At 41.1% G+C, this 20,650-nt stretch overlaps 1 protein-coding gene across 3 annotated transcripts in view; it reads left to right on the forward strand.

Moving 5' to 3' along the window:
• Positions 1–3,737: 3,737 nt before the first annotated feature.
• Positions 3,738–20,650, forward strand: part of LHFPL2 (LHFPL tetraspan subfamily member 2) — a 140,385-nt gene continuing 123,472 nt past the window's right edge. For 2 of the 3 annotated variants that reach the window (XR_013943348.1, XM_080573455.1), the window contains exon 1: positions 3,749–3,900. The gene's annotated coding sequence lies outside the window, so the exon portion shown is untranslated. Of the gene's footprint in view, positions 3,901–20,650 lie in introns of all 3 variants that reach the window. The other variant, XM_080573450.1, reaches the window with a different exon arrangement.

Here is a 20,650-nt window from a genome sequence, read left to right on the forward strand (position 1 = left end):
TTACTTCTAATTCTAGTATGTGTACATGATATTCCCTTTGTTCTTTTTTAGCTTTTTGTAGGCAACATACAGATATTTTTGTATCTTCTCCAGAATTTTTAATAGTTTCCAGTGACTATTCACGGAGCTTCATTTTGAGCCAAAGTGTGTCCATTCTGCTTTCCAACCTATGTGCTATTTGCTAGTTATTTGGATGTAATAGCCTCTTTGGTTGTACTTTCTGCTATCCTGTTTTGTCTGCCGTGTCTATGTTCTATTCTTATAACCTTCAGAGAATATTTTTGGGCCACATCCAAGGCTGTATTTGTTCAGGTGAATTTCAGGAAATTTCAGGGTGAAATAATCCTTCATTCTTACAGTCTGTGGAGAATTTAAATAGATCAGTCAGAATGATGTCAGGTATTACTATCTGGGGTTATAAGCAAACTGATATTTAAGGAGGAAAATTGTCTAAACAAATGAATGCCTATGAAGTTAATAGTTCGGAAGATCTATGAGCAAGAGGAAAAACCATTATATCAACTTTTCCATCTAATATATTACTTAATCCAAAGTGTGCTTGTTTGACGTCTCAGTTTCCTGTTTGTATAATGCATATGTGTTAAGTTCTGGTGATGAATTATTTGTTTGTGCAGTTGGGTTTCAGATAATCAAAATAAAATGTTTAGATCTGCACATCAAAGACAATATTGTAATTCACTAGCGTTAATACCTCAGTGCTTTGCTAGAAGGAATTAACAAGTTCCTCACACCGATTCCAATAAATAATCTTCTCAAACTAAAACCAAAATAGCTTGGTATGGTTAGATCTGTCAGAGTAGCAGACCTTGGTGGTAGGGATAAACTCTGTAGGCCTGTTTCTGTGTACTTGTTTGCTGGTCTATGTCCTGCTGTAGGTCTCTCTTACCAGTTCACACGCTGGAGTTACACCTGTACAAGTATTAATGCACTTTGTGCATCAACAGCTGGCCCTCTGCATACCTTGTTAACACTGCCAGCCTGCCTGCTTTAGGCGTTTTGACACCTACTACAGAATTACGCAGACAAACTTCTGAGCTCTGTACCGTCCTGGGAGGGAGGTCTCATGTCCGTGGGGAAGGAAAGGAAGGCTCTGCTAGCTGCTCCATGTGTTAGATGCTCCAGTGGAGCTGCTGGCCCCTCTGGCCATGCTGGCAGTTAGTGCAGCCCAGCCCTCCGGTGTTTTTGGAGTGCTGGTTCCTACCTACTGGCAAAACCTGCCTGCTGCTGGCTGATATCCTAAACACCAGGCTCCGTCAGCCCCACAGGCCAAGACCCAGCTTGCCACAAAGGTTTCTCCACTCAGGGCAGTGTGGTGAAAGCTAAGTGTAACGATCAGTGCTGATGACCAGACAGCACCTCGTGAGACCAGGCTATCTGACAGCCCAAATTAAAATGTTCACAGCCATGGTTGCCCTTTGGATGGGTTACTGTTTTCTTAACATCGGGTGCCACCATTCCTGTTAGTAATTACATATCTGATTGCTGAGCCTGCACATGGGCACTAGCTGCTAGCAAGGCTACATAACTGCTCCTGCTGGGTGTTTTTGAGTAGCTTGTCTGGACATTTCCTCTGAGATGCTGCAAGTGTGCCATTTGGTTTAGCATTTGCACTTTCAGCCTTTTCATTACTCCAGCTGCAGAGATGCTAGCACCAGGATTAATGCGTTATGGATCATTGTAAGCTACACTTGTCGGGTACCACATCCCAAAAGGAAGCTCTCTCCATTTAGCCAGGAGAGGACATTGCATTAAAATGTGTCTGAACCCTGACCTCCCTGTGGAGACCCAGTCAGGAGTGTCTCTCTTCCCTTTCTTCTCAAAACACTTAGTTCTCTTCTGAAGGCAAACAAATGAATGGAGGAGGAAGAAAAGGCTGCTGCCACCACTGGATCCGCTATCACAACGGCCATCACATCACTCCTTATCCCACCTGTAAATCGCAGTGAAACTTTTAGGTGGTTTGGGCACACACAGGTGCCTGTCTTTAGAAGCACGGGGAACTTCATAAATGGATATAACAGGGATGGCAATAATTATTTCCTTTCATTATAGATAATCTCTATTAAATCAATAGGCACTTCACTTTATCTTTTTATGAGTTAGCAGATGATCAGTGATCAGTAAGAAACATGTTCTTTGCTACAAGAGTATTTGCAATGCTGTTTTTATACTCCCCTGTTTGATGTTATTGATGGACTCTCACGGCTCTAACACATCCTTTTGAAATGGCACGGGCCTTTTATCTGTTTGGGAAAACACTCTGATCCAGAAGTGGTAGAAACATCTATCGCAGAGAGCAGCTCAAAGTGTACTCAAAGGCTGGAATGCAAAATGCATTATAGCTTTTGCGAATCAATACATCTATTACATTCATTTTGTATTACCAAATAACATTGTAACTGCCCTGTTTGTTTGAAGTCTCTAGGGTAAAAATATTCTTTAAACAGATGTTTATTTTTGGACAGGCCTATTGAGTTGTCTCCTATTGTATGTTAAAGTAGCTACTCTCAGAGGTCACAGAGAGTTCAGCTTTACAAAGACACCCTTATTTTGTTAAAAATGAATCTTCGGAGTCTTTAATAGGAACAACCTAAAATATACTTAATAAAAGTTAGAACGTTGCAGTTGACAACTCCTTCAGAAAGAAAGGGGAAAAGTAATGCAAGTAAAGTTTGGAAGATAAACATAGGCATGAAAGCATTGCTCCATTTTCCTAAATGTAAATACCTATATATGTTTTTAATAGCTCTGCTACGTGAACATTATTCTTGTTTATTTGTGCTTGTTTCTTCCGCTTCAACCTACATACACGCAGGAAAACACTAACAGGCTGTTGGCTTTCTAAGCAGCAGGCGCTAATTAAAAAGGCAGAGGCCCACGACTGGATGCAGCGAGAAGGACTATGGCTCTGCACAGGCCTGGCGAAGACCTCGTAGCTCCGGGCTGCACCAGCCCCTGTAGATCCCCCTGGGCTGTCAGGGTGGAAGAGCAACTACACAGCTTCCAGCAAACGCAGCGTTCATGGAAGATAGCGCTCTGATAGCTGTGAAAGGAGAGCTTGCTTTTTCCCTGGAGGAGGGCAGAATTAGCCACAGCAAATCGAGTTTTACATTGGTGTTGCAGTTTGTTTATGCCCTGAGATACCCGGGGTGATTTATTTTATCTACCCGTGTAACGGCTGGCTTATCTACTGCAACTGCCAGCTCCAATCTAGCAAGTGGAGCTGACTGAGAAAAGCTGCGTGAAGTTATATACACCTGTCACCCACTTGCAGCTACCAGCACGTTACGTGAGGGCACAAGAGCAGGGAATAGCACCGGCACGTGGAGACATGCCCAAGCCCAAACCGTAATTTTCTCTGCAGATATTTGCGGATCACTGCTCTTAGACACAGAACTAGACAACTTACAACACTTCAAAAATCACAGAATTCTTAAAAAGCCTGTGTCGTCGGGGTGGTTTTTTGGAACTGGAAGAATGTTAACAGGGATTTGTAAGGGAGATGGAGTGAAAATGATTAGTTTTGAGGGGGGAAAAGATTCCAGGGGAAAAAAAAAAGAAAATAGCAGATTTGCAGATAATTTGTCGATAAGCTAACAAGCTACCGGCGGCGGGGGGGCAGACCACGGCCGGGCATTTAGCGAACCCCCCCGGCAGCCCCTCGGTGCGCCCGGCGGCGCCCCCCGGCTGCCGACGGAGGGGCCGGTGGTGGGCAGGGCAGAGCCGCCGCGTCCCTCCCCTCGCCGCGGCTCCCTCCCTCCGGCTGGGGGCGGCCGGGTCGGCGCTCGCCGGGATCCCAAACCCTCCTCCCTCGGCGCATGGTGGCGGCGGGGCCGCAGCGCGGAGGAGCCGCCGGGGAGCGGGCGCTGCCCGGCCGAGGTGAGGCGGAGGAGGAGGAGGAGGAGGAGGAGGAGGGAGGGAAGGAGGGAGCGGGGCGCTGGCAGCGCTCCCTTTCCGTGCCCCCGGGAGAGCGCCCGGGGCCGCGGGCACGGCGCCGAGGCGGCGGCGGGGATGGAGGCGGAGAGCTCCGGGAGGGCGCCGGCGCTGCGGGGAAGGGGAAGGGGAACCGGGGATGGTGCCGGCGCCTTGCTCACCCCACCCCCGTGCGGCTTTTTTTCGTCCCCTCGCCCCCCGGGGCGATGCTGGTTGAGGGGTCTGGGGGCGGTTTGTTCCCTGGGGTCCTGCGGGGCAGGGAGCGGAGCGCAGGGCGCGGGTGTCGGTAGAGGGCTGCTGGCCCGGTGCCGGGGGTTGGAAGTTGCGGCCGGCGCGGGCTGGCAGCGCTGTGTCCCGCCGGCAGGCGTGGTGGCAGCGGGGCCGGGCTGCTCCGTCCCGGCGAGCTCGAGCTGTGCCCGAAGCGAGCGCGCGGGACGCTGCGGATGCACAGATCCCGCCGGGAGATGCGTTACGGGGAGTAACCGCGACAATGAAAAGCTCCGGCTGACCTCGCCTGGAAGAAAATGTTATATATGTGAATTAAAAGGTTTGGCGTTCTTAGGAAAACATTCCTAGGCACCATTACAGATATCTTGCTGTCAGCTCCGTCCCAGTCCCGCACTGGGTTCTGGCTATACAAGCTCACACCTGCAGAAGCCCTGTTTTTTTCAAGGGGAAGGTTGGCTTTTGGTCAGGGAAACCTCACAGAACTGTAACTCACCGAGGCCTAAATATCTACTGTGCACAAAGAGGGGTTTATCAGAAAGCATCAGTGACACTAAATCAATACTCCTCTTTATTCCTCTGAATAAAACATGCTACAAAGGTATAATCCTAATTAATCTCTGGCATCTTTCTGAGTATTTTTCTTTTTTCCAGCCACTGTTAGATGCAGGGTATCTGCATCTGCTCTGTCACGGCCATTGCTAATGAAAGGGTTTTATCTCGGACACAGTTTCATGGCACTGTTACATGATTTTCATTGTGTAGGCTAACTGCAACCACTACGGCGTTACTCACATCTCTGCTTTCTTCCCAAGTTTTCTCTGTCTTGGTCATAGGGTGTTTTTAAACAGTACTTAGGAAATTGCTCACTTTATCTGTGTTTTTTATTTTTTTATTTTTATTTTTTTTTAGTTAATCATCTGTTTCTGTTAAGCATTCTAGGACATGCTTGGGTGATGATGTACTCACATATTGGGCAAGTAACAGTAGTGGGTCAATTGTTTTTAAGGATATAATTTACTGTGACTGGACACAGCATTTCTGAACAAGAACATTATATTCCTTTTCTTCCTACTCAATCAAAGCGTGTTCCACCACATCACCTAAGTTGCTCTTGATTGTGCTGTGCTGGCAAGCTTGGGTTGGGAGTACGGAAAGCAAAGGCTGAAAGGAAGCCAGTAATTGCTGTGGTCCATTTTTGTGTTGTAGCCTGTAGTTGTGCACAGTGCTTGTGGTGCTGTGTACTCCAGCAGGGCAGTGACAGATGAAGTGCTGTAGGTCACTGCACAGCCTGGAAGAGCCTCGCTGGGCTGCGGGTCATCCTGTAGCTGGCACCAGGCAAAAAACCCAGTGTCTTGTTTTGTGTACTGCAGTGGTGTAGGCAGTGTTTTTTAAATAATCATTAGATGGAAAGGAGGATTCATGATTTTTCTGAGTGATCTGAAGAACACAATGACTATTAATCAAGCTTTGTATTTCCACAAGTTTCTCCTGTGTTAGATGCGCTCAGTACCAGTTGGATGGCTCCCCAGTGAAAGCAAAGCAGTGTTTGTGACTGGAGGCTGCGTTGAACATGGGGTGGAAGCTCTTAGCTGACTCAATCCATCCCTAGCCCTGAGCAAGCTCCTGGTTCTCCGTGGTAGGTGACAACCAGTTTGTAGGACTTTCTTCCTCGTCACCTTCAAGCCAGCTCATTACAGGGCAGGAATGAGAAGCAGTTGAGTCCCCATTCCTTCCTTCCCATCAGTGGGGGCTCTCCCCATGTCTTGCCTTCTTGCCCCTTTCTTCTCTGCTTTCAATGCTTCCCTTCACCCACAACAGTTCCCATTTCACTCCTTTCTGCTGAGGGGATAAATTGTGTGGGGTGTCAGCGTTTTTAACTGGCTTTGGGAGCAAGGGCAGAGGCGGTGAGTGGCTGGAAGGTATTACCAGCTGTCAGAGCTCTTTCTTTGATGCAGAGGCAATTGCTGATGTGATTATAGTTGACAAGTCTGGTAAGTTTTGACTGGGCCATTTCCAACTTCTGGTTTTCCAGTTTTCACAAAAATTGATAGAATTCTCCCAGGTCATAGTGTCCAAAATCTTCCCTGTAAATGCAGAACTAAAAGGGTGTGTTATTCCAAAATCATTGTGGCACCTACAGGTGAACTGGAATTAAATTGAATTTACGGCCTTAGTAAAGACAGGGAAAAAACTAGTGTTGTTATTATTTGTCTGCTTACATTGCTTGGGAGGTATGGAAATACACCTTCATGGCTCTGAAAGCTATAGCAGTTCTATTATTTTATTTTTAAACAATCTTCTAATTAAATAATTTCAGTCATTTTCATGCTATGTTGTTGATCATAGTTAATGCATTTCGGAAAATACTGCTGATCTGAGATTTTTCTTAATTGTCTTACTTTCTCCCTAGGTTTAGACTTTAGGAGGTCAGACATAGATCACAGATAAGCATTTTAACACCACTTAATCAGAGAATAAAATAATCAATTTTCCTAGAAGTATTTTTCTAGAAGAAGGTTTTGTGGAAAGTAACTCCAAAGAAAATAAATCCATAATGAAAAAATAATTAAGGTATAAATTTGCTGCAAAATTCGAGTAAGTGGCTGCAAATGCAACCAATATGTGTGAGCAGATCAGGAATATACCTGGAATTCTGAACTTAGGGAATACATGTAGCACTTGAGCAATTACCTTTTACATGACCAAGCACAATAAATCACAGTAGAAGATAATTAGAGACAGCTGTGTTTTTGACATGATCACTAGAATCCTGTAAATGTAAAACATAAATAAATTAGTCTGTTGGTAAAGATTAATTTCTCCAGTTTTCCTTGTCTCCTGGTCCTCAGAATCATACAAAAACTTTCTCTCAATTTGGAGCTTTCTGGTCAAATTAGATGTGAGCTCTTCACAGGAGAATCCAGAACATTTAAACATAGCTGCGTGGGCAGAGTGCTGCAACAATATTTGTTCCTTGAAATATTTTTTATTTGCATCAGTTTAAATATTTTGTTTGTTTACATGTTTTGTTTTTTAAGGGTTGAGGGCTTCTGGTGAAAGCATGGAAACTAAATGATAAACTCTGAAATACTGTCAAAAGAGAAAAAAAATGTCTTGGAGAAAACATTGTATAGCGTTGCAACCATCTGAGATGACTAAGTTACAACTGAACCCCAACACACAAGGAAACTGTACTTTAAACTGGTTTTCAGATCATTTTTGCCTCTTGAAGAAAAGATTAATGAAAAAATTTTGCCAAAGCAGCTGTACAGCTTCCTTTATCATTGGTGTCAATGTCCCATTTCAAGTTATATTGCCTTAATACCGTCATATTATTTTAAAGACTGGAGATATAGTTAGATCCATGTTATATACATGGTATGTGTAGTCTTATCTGTGAAAATGTTTTGGTTTTGAATTAGCATTAGAGTTCATTAATTGGCCTTCATTATGCAAACACCTGACATTGCATGTTTTGTATGTGTTCTCATGCATCATTTATGACAATTCACCATTAACAATAGCTATGCTGTTGCTTTGTTCTAGATGAATAATAGTAAGTTTTGTAGATAAAATCATTTAATGGGCTTTAACTAGTACAATTGATATTTATTATAAAATTTTATTGTGTGTCATTGGCCTTTTCATCTTGCAAGAGTTTTTTGGATCCAAAGTAGACTCATATGTTATGTTGCTTTAGGATAATTATTTTTAGTTTACTGCTAATAGAAAGTGCGAACATGTTAATTTTAGCAATTATAACTTGGATGTCATTTGAACTGAAATGTTGCAATGGTTTGTTAAAGGCCATTCAGGTTTTAAAGTAGTTTCATTTAAGGAGTGTGACTTCTTAAGGTAGCAGGGACTATGGATAGCTGTGGCACAACTTCATTCAGTTTCTCGTTGTAATCCCATAAACCTGTTTGGAAAGAATCACCTGTGATGTGGGAGGATAAATTCAGGCTCTGTATTTGATCTTCTGTTGAGACTGCAGATAGGGTGCCAGTTGGTGCCATCTGTGTTTATAGATTTTGCAATGGTATTCACCAGAAGATTATTTGAAAAGCAAATAAGTTTACATAGGTCAGTGAATTGCAGTTTGCAAGGCTTACATCTGGGATCATTGTAAACACTTTTTTCGGAGTTTGCACTGAGCCTTCTTTCTCAGAAACTGACTTCTTTACTAGAGTGTGTGGTGGTGCTAATGCACTGGGTTTATATGCTTTCAAATACATTTGAGAGAAGCTTTATTTTAATGGTTGTGTGCTTGTGTGTTGGTATCTTAGAATGTGTTTTCCTTTGATAATGTCCTATGCAAACAGAAATTTTGTGGAGAGAAAGCTGTAAAAAAAGAGTAATTTTATATTTAGTCTTTTTTTTTTTCTGAAACAAGTGACATATATGCAGTGTTGTAAACATAGTTACTGTTTTTTGCAGTAAAGCATGTGTAAAAGACAAAGTGCTGCAAATGAGGGTTCAATCTGTCAGATGTCTGGAGCTTTATATTGGGTTTACATGGGAAGAGTTTTGTAGCAGGGGAGTTGCAGGGGTGGCCTCTGTGAGCAGAGCCCAGCAGCTGCCCCATGTCAGACCAGAGCCAGCTCCAAACAGCTGCAAAAGGGACGCACTGCTGGCCAGAGCTGAGCCAGGGAGAGACACTGGTTGGGCCTTTGGGAGAGGAGATTTAAGGAAGGGAAAAATGGTGTGCTACAGCAGCTGAGAGAGAGGAGTGAGAAGCAGCCCTGCAGCCCCCCGGGTGAGTGCAGCAGGAGGGCAGGAGGTGCCCCAGGCAGGCAGCAGCAGTTCCCCTGCGGCCTGTGGAGAGGCCCCTGGTGGAGCAGGCTGTCCCCCTGCAGCCCACGGGTCCCACACGGAGCAGATCTCCACGCTGCAGCCCGTGGAGGAGCCCCCGGTGGAGCAGGTGGATGTGGCCTGGAGGAGGCTGCGGCCCATGGAGAGCCCCCGCAGGAGCAGGCCCCGGGCCGGAGCTGCAGCCCGTGGAGAGGAGCCCACGCAGGAGCAGGGGGTCTGGGGGGAGCTGCCGCCCGTGGGGGACCCGTGCTGGAGCAGTTTGCTCCTGGGGGATGGACCCCGTGGTACGGAGCCGTGTGGGAGCAGGTCTTGAAGAGCTGCAGCCTGTGGGCAGCCCCCACAGGCTCAGTTTGGGAAGGACGGCATCCCGTGTGGAGGGACCGCACGTGGGGCACAGAGTGACCATGACCAAAGAGACGAAGCGCCAGGGCCTGACCACAGTCCCCATTCCCCTGCATCGCTTGGAGGGGGAGGATTTGAAAGAGGGTGGATGGGGGAAAGTCTTTTTAATTTGCTTCTAGTTTCTCACTGTTGTATTCTGCTAGAGATAGGCAATAAATATAATCTCCCTACGCTGAGTTTGTTTTACCTGTGAGGATAATGGGTAAGTGATATCCCTGTTGCTTCTTGCCTTTTATTTCAAACCTTGAGCCCTTTCTCCCCCTTACCTTTTGAGAAGGGGGAGTGAGAGAGTGGCTGTGGTAGAGTTCAGCTGCCCAGTAGTGTTAAAACCACTGCAAGTTTACTGAAACAAGATTTCTACAGAATGTCTCAAGAAAGTTCTTTGCATGCAAAGAACAGCATCTTTTTGTACAGCTGTTTAGTATTTATAAATAGTGTGCATTGAATAGTGCTTGTAATCAGCGGAGAGCACCTTATGCGAATTCTCAACTTCAGCCTTCCATTGATCTAATTTATATCACAGAATAAGACAGGAAGTATATGTGGTTGATGTGACAATTTTAGCAATTGCAGCTGCGTTTCAGATGAGACAACTGATGAAACATGACCATCATTCTGCACAGGTGGGCCTGGGTAATTTAAAGTTTATAAGAAAATTCTGGTTAGAAATGAGAGCACTTAAATGGAAATTTCAAATGTAGGTTCTAGTTTAAATATTTTAATGTACTTTTTATGTACCTTTTTTATATGTTGAAATTGGTTGCACATATGTTAATTTTAAATTCAGTCATTTGAGGACTTGTTTCTGTGCTTTTAAGAAATCATTTTAACTTGTGAGTTCAACATGAAGTAGTGGGCCAAGTTTGGCATGATAGTGAGGTTATAGTTTTATGCTCAATACAAAGTTTAATGCAATGTCCTCTCCCTGTTCCCTCTGTGCATCGATTTTTTTCATGATAGTGCTGCTCTGGTATGGCTTACCTTTCAAGAGTTAACTAAGATCTCATTTTTCCCTCTGTTTTAGGTTTTCTTTAGGTTACTAATAGACATAGTACATGACAGCTGGAGTGCAAGATTTTCCACAGACTGGCCAGCTGATTGCTCTGTTGAGATGCTAGATAATTGAGTGGAGGTAGCCAGTTTTCAGAAATGTGCATGAGGCTTGTGTTGAGCATACATGTTTATTCAGTCATTAGTCATGATCATGACTGCATAAAATCAGTGTAATTACCTTCAACCAATCTTTATATCTAAGTGACCCAGACCACATTCCATGACAGCCCTGACAGCTTGAATTAGAGCTTGCCTTTTATCGCAGCCAAATTTGGAGAACAGAAATATCCAGTCTCTCTTGAGTTTGCTCAGTGCAAGAATGGGACATGTTAACGTGAAAGGGTGAAAGTCCAGACTAAAACAGAGCATTAGGAATGCTCTAATTCTTTGATGCTTGACTAGTCCATATCAGCATAATTTATATAGTTTTGCTGTTTCATATTGCATGCATTATGCAGTGAATACACGATCTGTTACTTCCAGGATGCATCAGCACTCTTGTACATGTGCATAGTATGCATCTGCTTCCAATGCATGTTTGAGGGATATCTGGAGAAGGTTAGAAAAAAGAAGCCCATGCTTTTGGTACAATTCATCCAGCTTTTGGATGCTCCTAGACTTCCTTTCTTTCCACAAGCTTCTTGGATACGGCCAGGGAGGGGGTCTGTATAAAAAGCTTGTGTATGAGCAGGCTGCTTGTAACCTTGTCTTTCCAAGGCAGCCCTGTAACTCTGTTTTTGTTTGTCATCACTGGACAGAAGAGGTTCTGATTCAAGTCCCAAGCAAATAATGAGGGAAGTGATTGTTGTGCTTTGCTCTTGTGCTGGTGCGGCCTCACCTCAAGCACTGCATGCAATTTTGGGTACCACAATATAAGAAGGGCGTAAAACTATTAGGGAGCTTCCAAAATGGTAACAAAATGGTGAAGGGTCTAGAGCGATAAGACCCAAGGGAATGGCATGGAGCTGCAACACTGAAGGTTCAGGCTGGATATTAGGAAAAGGTTCTTCACCGAGAGGGTGGTCGGGAACTGGAACAGGCTCCCCAGGGCAGTGGTTATGGCACTGAGCTGCTGGAGTTCACGAGTGTCTGAACAACACTCTCAGACGTAGGGTTTAAATTTTAGGTAGTCCTGTGTAGTGACGTGTTGGACTCAATGATCTTTGTGGGTCTCTTTCAAGTTGGGATATTCTATGAGTCATATTCTATGAAATGATCACAAAAAGACAGGATAGAAGAAACCTTATGAATTATCCAATCCATTCATCTGCTTCAAGTTAGGAACATCTGTATCTGTCATATGTGACTTGTTCTTAAGGGACTCAGCAATCTCTCTAACATCATCTTGCCATGGGAAATTTTTCTTTTCATATTATCCAATTCATGCCTTTCTTGTTGTAGTTTAACACCATCCTACATCTGTCATGGACGGAGAAGACAGTTGTTTTTCTTATCGAGTGTTTTTATTGGGTTACTTCTTACTGCTTTTACTGTAGTCTGCTTTTTCTTTAAGCTCAGTTCTTTCACCTCAGAGTTTTTTTTTTTTTCTTGCACACCAGTTATTTTAGATGTATTTCTTGGGTGATCTTTCATTGTTTCACATCTATTTTGAAATTTTCAGCCCAAATTAAGACTCCATATGATCTGAGGCTTTAATGACGTTGAATAAAACTCAATGAGATCCTCTTCATATTTGCTGAAATAATGTTTTTGCAGCACTGTAACTCTTTTTTCATGTTTAGGCAGATCCTCATCTGAGGACAAGTGTTTTAAGACATCATTCTCACTGTTTGTTTTATTGCTTATTGTTTCAGCCTGACTGCTGCATCTTGCACACTTCTTACTGAAGATGACACTATTTGTCAGGTCATTCTTCTACTTTGAGTTCTCATCTCTTCCTCTAACAAACATGCTACCTTCTCTAGGTTATCATTATCTGCTAATATGATAGGTTACTTTTTTTCTGGATCTGTATGGTGTGGACAAATATTTTTGGTAACCCTAACTTACAAAAGGAAAGACATTTTTGGCTAAGTCTATTTTTTTTCTAAATGTAGCTATCCTTTTCATGGAAGGAAATGTCATAGAGAAAAATAAAGTATTTTCATTGTAGAGCAAGTGGTTTAAATTAGCCATCTGTATTGAAGAATCTGTGGAATGAAAAATTCACCAGACTTCTGATGATCCTGTAGATTGGGAAAAGCAGTTCATGCAGATATTAATGCTCAGAGAGAAACCTCCTTTCTCCTGAATTCTTTCAGTTAGTTTACAGGTGATGGTGATAACATTTTTCATAAGAAACTGTTGGCCTCCATCCTTAGTTATTTTTGTGATATTAATACTAGACCATTGTGTAATCAATACTTTTTGAAAAATGCAGTTTTGGGGGTAGCAGCTTTAGTTCTTTAGTACAGGTTGTGTCTGAAAGAGGAAAACGGAAGGGACAAACTCTGGCAAAATTAATTATCTGTAAGAAGGCAGGTTAAAAAATAATTTAAGGAATAGGTTGAGGAGCAGGAAGTCTTCTCAAAAGTTTATAGGACCAACAGATTATTGGGAAATAAAAAAGAATATTTGGGGAAGGTGAGGCGATAGTAGAAAACATTTTAAGTTTTGCTCTTTTTGTTTGTGGTGGAAGAAATGGATGGAAGTTTCTGCAAGGGAGTACTTTTTCATGGGAGACTAGTTAGAAGGTCAGTTGCCATCTGAAATGTTTACAGGAGGTACAGAAAACTGACTCAAATAAAATAATTGCTAAATGTACCATGACATTTTCTGTAAAATGCTTTGGTAACGAAGGACTGAAAATGGTAAACGTGTGGCAGTTTCGGTCAGATTCCAGGGGAGATTCAGGGAACCACAAACCAGTGTGCCTGCAGTCTGTGTGGTGTGTACCAAGGAGTAGGCATGGTGGACACATGCATAAATATGAGATTAGAGAACATGAATTTTTCAAGGGGAATTAATACATCATAAACCTGGAAGCATATAGATAATGGAGATGGGGTTGATTTTTAGGTTTCTGAGATTTCAGAAAGGTTCCTAAGGAAAACAAGCAGCTATCATCATGCAGAAAAGCAATGCTTCTTGCATGGGCAAGAAAGAAAACAAACAAACCAAAAAAAAAGGTGGACATAAACAGTTTGTTGTTACAACAGCGGGAAGTTACCAGTGTAGATGTGCATGGATCTGTCTGTTCATTTGCCAGTGCTGTTCATTTGTTCATATGTGATTCGGAAGAAATGATAGATGATAGAATTTGCACATGCTGTTTTGTTATTCAGGGTAGCGAACATGGGCACAAATACTTTATAAGACCAAGTAACTGGGCAGTGAAACAGTATATGCTGTAAAACAGACTGACTTTTGCTTATAAAGTGATGGCCTCTATGCTGACTGTTATCTTGTGGATATAAGAACATACACTTGTAATAAATGTTTCTGTGAGTATGTCACAGTCAAAACAAAACAAAAAACCGGAATGTTAGGAATCTGCCATTTGTATCCTGGGGGTACATCTTGGGTATTATCTGCATTTCTGGACCACCATGTCAAGAAGGTTCAAGTGGAACTGGGAAAAAACTACAGAAGTTCTACAAGGGCAATTGCAGATGCTTAACGCCTTCTGTACAAAGAACATTTAAGTTGATGAGGAAAATAGACAACTGGGGAGGCAATGATAGTTTTATAAAATCATGCATGGTATGCTGAGGCTGGTAGGGATCATTGTTTCTCCTGGTTCAATAATGGGCATATCAATGAAACTAGCAGGTGTTGGGTTCAGAACAGCAAAAAGGAATATTGTTTTCACTCACACATCATTAACTTGTATAACTCTACAGGATGTGGTGGATACTGAAAATTTATAGTGATTTGAAGGGAGACTGGACAAAATGAATGGAAGAAAAAGTCTGTAGAGGATTATTAAATACATAAGCATGACCTCTGACTTTGAAAGTCGCTGAGCTGCAAATTGTTGGAGACTGGAGAGTATTTGGGGAAAGTATGACTAAATGCTTACACTATTCTTATCCTCTTCCCCAGACATCTGCTTTTGGCTGCTTTTGGAGACAGGGGTACTGGGTAGAAGATTTGACCTGGCATAAGTTTAGATTTGTCTTTTTAAATTGTAAAAACTCAAGACACATTTTTCTGTGAGTTAAAAGCTCAGGGTAGCATCTGCAAATATTGTACTTTGTAGACCAAAAGCCTCCTGTTCATTTTCTTTATAATTTAAGACAGAAGTACATTTTTAACAAAACACAAAAATTACCATGAACATTTGTATGTCTCCTGCCAGTTGGCGTCAACTACAAATTAAGTTTCATTTCAGTCATGCTAAACTGCCAGATGAGATAATACATATTGTCTCATTTAGGGAATCTAAGCAGCTATGTCTGTCATACTTGCTTGGTTTTTCTGATTTATTTTCTCTAACAGTTGTGTGAATTTTTAATTAATACGAAAGTTTTGCATTTCTTAGGCCGTCTCCCTTCTATTACAGGTACCTTTGTAACTGCTGGCATGAATACAAAATATGTGAGATTCCCTACAATGTTAGAGAAAAGATTGAAAGCTCTTGTGTCTCCAAACAGGACAGAGAGCTGTAAAGGAAGAAGAATGCTGTGCAGCTTACCTTTCTACAAACACTGATTTACTGGGTTCTTAGAGCATAGATTCAGTGGTATATCCTAAGGGCACTTACCAGCACATTAAAAATGTGTAGTCACATGACGCAAAGATGTAGCGTAAACATACCTTGTCAACCCAAATTTTAGCCATCTTGTACTAGCAGGTGTTCTGCTATGTCACATACTGTTTGTCTGTCTACAACTGATAATGCCAGGCCAGGTATTGTTTGTCCTACTGCAGCTGGTGCAAAGTCCTCGTGAATGCAATATCCTGTGCTCTGGCAAACGTGACAGAATAGCGATTGTGTCCACACCTGCTCTGGGGTGAATTTTTGCTGCGTGGTGATCGTACCAGATGGTGATGTACCAGATGGCAATCTGGCATTAATGAACATGGAGCCATGTGCTGCACATGCATACTTTAGTGTTCTGTCAAGTATTGACAAAACTAACGTACTATCGCTGTTTTTTCTAAGGTGACAATGAAAGTTAAATTACCAACACTTCTGTTCCAGACTGTATCAGCCAGCTTCTTCGTGTCTGACCACCTAAATGTTCCCTCTATTTTTCTGCTACCAAATAAACTATTTTATCCTCCTTTTCTCTGTAGTTCGAGACATGGGGGAAAGCAACATTGCCTGAGGGGGAAAGCCTGTGCAGTGATTATGCTGCCATAGAGCGTTTTTCATATTGGGTATTAGCCTATTTTGTATGCCATCGATGTTAGCAGTGGCTGAATTCCCAGGTTATCCTGTGCTGCTGCAGTGGAGGCCAGGTTACAAAGGCAAGGATCATGCAGGTATTAGGAAGTTCCTTCCTGAGCCTTTGTAGTCTGTTCCCACGTATGCTGATGAAATATGATGATCGAGAACTCCATACAGTTCACTTCACGTACCGAAATGAGCTTTATTGAAGTACGTGGCTTTGGAGGCGGGGAGGGCAGGACTGCACAGAGGTCTGAGAGGCAACATTTGGGTTTGTGTAGGTGAGGCTGTTGAAGTTTGTTGTAAATAGCAGTGAGTGCTGTTTTGTTATGGTTGGGGTGTTTGCATGTAGTAGTTCGTTTGATCTCTGCATGTTGAGTGAATGGTAATTAATGTTACTACAGCAGAGTTATTTTATGACCACCTTAAGAATAAACTGTAGGAAACCCCAGAAGTATTCGTATCTTCAAATGTCATCATCTGATACCTGTAAATGTTTGAACTGGTAGTGTATTTGCACACAGCGAATACAGTTCTGTTCTGACAGTTTATTAAAGCTGTGCCAAACACTTTTAATCATAGTCAGCAGCATTGCAGCTGTGTATTCCTGAATTGATAAAGGAAGATAAATCTTCTGTTTAGACTGGAAAGTGGTTTAACTTTTCTGCTGCACTAAAACACCTCTCATGTATGGACAGGGGAAGGCTCAGCCATGTCATTAGCTAATTATACCTCTGAGAAGTCTCTCAGATATTGTGAAGCCACTGTTCAGATACCTACCTTTAGCTGAAAAGTAATGCAGGGTTCTTTGCCAGAGAATCAGGGAATGTATTGAAGGGATTCATACGTTGGATATAATATGTGAAAACAATCCAAAAGAAATAGTTTTAATATATATATATATTTTCATTTAGCCTTTTGCTAAAGGCTGAGAAACTTAGCTAAGTAGCTGAGAAACTATTGCAAAAAAGGCCTTCTATCTTGCTGTCAATCAATACATCGACTGGTCAATGAACTCAGACCTATTATCCATAATAATGATTCTTCCACCAAATCTTTATGTAACTAGTCCATTTTTTTTTTTTAGGATACTCTTAAATATTCTTTTTGGAGGTTAGATTATGGAAGGGAGATCATCAATTAATTGATGCTCTTAAAAGTCTTTACTATCATCCTTCCCTCCTGTAATAATCATGGATAAAATTCAGAGTGTAGCAGAAATGTTAATATTAAGGCTTATCTGTCAAAGTTGTCAGACACTCTTGTTCTCTATTCTTTACTGTATGATTCCTAAAGGTGTAAAAGCAAGATGCTCAGCAAGTTCTAACATTGTCATAAAAATAATTTAATAACCAATTAACAAATCTTCCATTTGAAGTTTTTTGTTCTGAATCCTATTCTATGGCTGTAGAGTTTTTTGCCAAGGGATAGCATACATATGAGCTGATGTTTGTTTCACTTTCCATTCATGTTTGCTCTTACAACTAAATAGAACGTATTATTTTACTGACTACAAAAACATTCTGCAGTGAGGGTGTTTGAAATTCAGATTTGCATGAAATGAGCCAGATAACTTGGAAAATGTCCCTTTCCAGTCTAATTTTCTTGACCATAAAGACTGAACAAAGATGAAGATTGATCAAAATCAGTTCTCTCATTACTCACCTGTGTTTTTCTGTATCTGATAATGTGAAAGTTTATTTATAAGACCTGTGCCTTGCTCTCTGAGCGAAGACATTCATCAGCTAAGGGGAGTAGTGTACATAGCCATCTTTGTGAACACATAATATACCCCATGTTATCTCTGAAATCTTCAGACATTATGACCCATTTCAGGCAGATGTTGGTCTGATAAATGAAGAATGGGTAATTAGAGTCCCATTGTGTAGCGTGGTGAACTGGTTTGTAATCTAGGGGAAAAATTATCTGATGGTTATTTTTGTGGGCTGGCTTAGACCATTAGGTGCCCCTCCTCCATCAAATTCTCAAAAAAAAAAATAAATATATATATATATATTTTTTTTTTTGAAATCAGTGTTTTATAATGTTACTTTCCCATGGTTTCCTGCAAGGCCTCAGAAACTCAAAAATTCTCCTTATTCAGAGAGGAAACAGGTATGGTCTAGTATTAGTGTTTTTACTTTTTAAATGAATGGTAATTGATAAGAGTAGCTAAAAACAGTAACAGATAAGCACTAGCTACGTGTTCGCAGCCATTGTCTAGAACAGTGCTGCACGCAGGGCAATGTCCTCATAAAGAGAGGAGCAGGCAGAAGGTCTAAGGGAGGGTGTGAGGGTGAACACAAAGGGCTCAACATGGACTCTGAAATCTGTGTGTGAGAAACAAATGTTGTACCTTCTAATCTGTGTTTATCTCATTACCAGATGGTGGAAGTAGTCCGTCTGCTGCTCTCGCAGTGTAACTACTGTCCTGTTTAAACAATAATAAATATGTCCACCCACTGGTTCTGTTTGCCATTCAAAACCGGTGACTTTGTAAAGACTCTTAACTATATAGTATAGTACCATTCTGGTTTTGCATATTACTGTCTATTTTTTTCATACTGGATGAATTGTATGTTACAGTAGCTCTGGATTTAGCTAGTTTCAATTAAAATTTTCTTTTGTTGTAACATGCACGTACTGTTACTCCATTAATGGTTAAGTAATGTAGTAATTCTTCATTTACGAACCACGAGAAGAATGAAAATTGCTGCTCAATGTTGTCCTTAATGGGTAGAGGCAGATCCACTTTTTAAGCTTGAAATCTTAATTTTTTCTGTGCACACTTTATTTTTGTTTGGCCTTCATGTGACTGAGATACAGATTTCAAGAGGAAAATTGCTATATATGGATATAGTCAGCCTAAACCTGTCTATGCAGCAGAAGCTTGATCTTTTTTTTTTCCCTCTGAAGTTTGCATGCTCTCACAGTGGAATAAATGATTCAGTATATTGTACCTCCCCCAGAATCATGGCTCTGCTGAAGGCCAGTTTTTTTTTTGAATGGCTCCTATTTCATCTACTTTGTTTTGAATATAGCACATGGTTCTTTATAAGGGCGGTTTTACTTCAATAGTATTCCTTACCTGACAGCCAGTTAGAGGGGAACCAGTAATTGAGTGAAAGTTTTCATATCTCTTCTCTAATTTAACAGTCAGGAAGTACTGGGTTGTCTTTTCCCTTTTTCTTAGATGTATGGATGTTTGTAATTTGTAGGCTGGAACAAGTTGATCCACACCCACTTCTGTGGTTGTCGGCTATGGCTCAGAGAGGTCGGCAATTCTGAGGGCTTCTCCATGTGGAAGTTTTAAAAAAATAAATGAAGCAGTCAACAGAAGACTTTATGTAAGCACAGATTTGTTGCTTTGGAATTATTTGGGGGTCAAAGTCTGAGCAGAGGCCAGTAGCTATTCTATTCAGTCTGGCCATGGTAGTAGTTCTTGAGGTGGTAGTAACCATTTGGGGAATGTCTATTTTTCTAGCCATATGTTAGTGATCTGAGCATTGCCCTGAGTGGGCCGCTTCATGATTACTGTGTGTGACTTTCGGGAGGGAGTGTGTGGTCCAAGAGACCTCACAGATTTCCTGGATGCGGCCCACGCTGTAGTTGTATCTGTTATTTATTATATCCTTTCAGAAATAGAAGATAAACTAGTTTCCCTAATGATTATGTGGGTTGTTTTTTTCCCTTTTTTTTTTTTTAACGGTTAAATGAGTTTTTGCCTTTAGAGGGAAACTGTTTTGGCTCCCTTTCGCTTATTTTTCTGTGCAGTGGTGTTCTTGCTCAGCTCAGTTGGAAGATTCACTACCTATACATTTGTTTGTTCCAGGATATGGTAGATAATTATTTAAATATGTAAACAGTTCAGTTTTTAACATTTGTGCTGTCTGAAAAATATTATAAAAGCAAGTGCCTAAGCATTGGAATTTTTATTTAATATAATTATAATAAAAATATATGATTACTTGTTACATAATTATCTTCTGGAATGTATTTCTAGTCTTATGTACAGAGATGGAGTCTTAATTTTGTTGATTAGACATTTAAAAGTATTATTTGGCCATAATTGACATGATTTCTTAAATTATTTTTTAAAATTCAGAGTTGACTCTTGTGCAGAACTAATATATTATTTTTCAGGACAAGAATCTGTTAAGAAAATACTAGCAGATATACACATCACAGTATCCCTCATTCAGCATCCAGCTTCCCAAATTAGAAATTTCAGCAGAAAAACCACTCTGCTGAGCTTTATCTTGAAAATGCTATTTAATATTATGCAGCTATGCAGTTTGAACTGAAAAGCAAGTGGGACTGAGAAACCTAAAAACTGTTAATATTTAAAGAAGTGGGAGAATACACAAGGTCTGAGTTTGAGATAATAATGAAAAAGATCAATTCTAATTACATCTGTGAAAATATTCTAAGGACCAATAAAGGGACAAAAACATTTTTTCCCTGTTTTATAACTTGCCTTTCTGTCTTGGAAAACATGTACATTTGTTTGAATTGCAGGCAGTTTGAGGTACCTGCTACAAATAGATGCTGACAGAATCAAAGTCATTGAGAGGAAGGTATTGAAAAGATCAGAAGGTCAATGGGATTATTTTTGAGCGAAACAAAACTTCACCACTGTTTAACAAAGACACTAAGAGTTTAAAGAATGAGTTTAAAGAAACAAGGTGATATTTGGTTGAAATGAAGAAAATGTAGGATATGTGTCAATGTAACTCTGTATATTGAAATTCTGTTTTTTGGAACTTCTCCCTGTCAAATACTAAAAATTGCATAAGTTATATTAAAATTAAATAGGATATTCTGATCACAAAGCAATGCTGTAATGAGCTGTCTTTCATTGACCTA

The sequence above is a fragment of the Anser brachyrhynchus genome (genome assembly GCF_964034855.1).
Source record: "Anser brachyrhynchus genome assembly, chromosome: Z".
NCBI lineage: Eukaryota > Metazoa > Chordata > Aves > Anseriformes > Anatidae > Anser > Anser brachyrhynchus.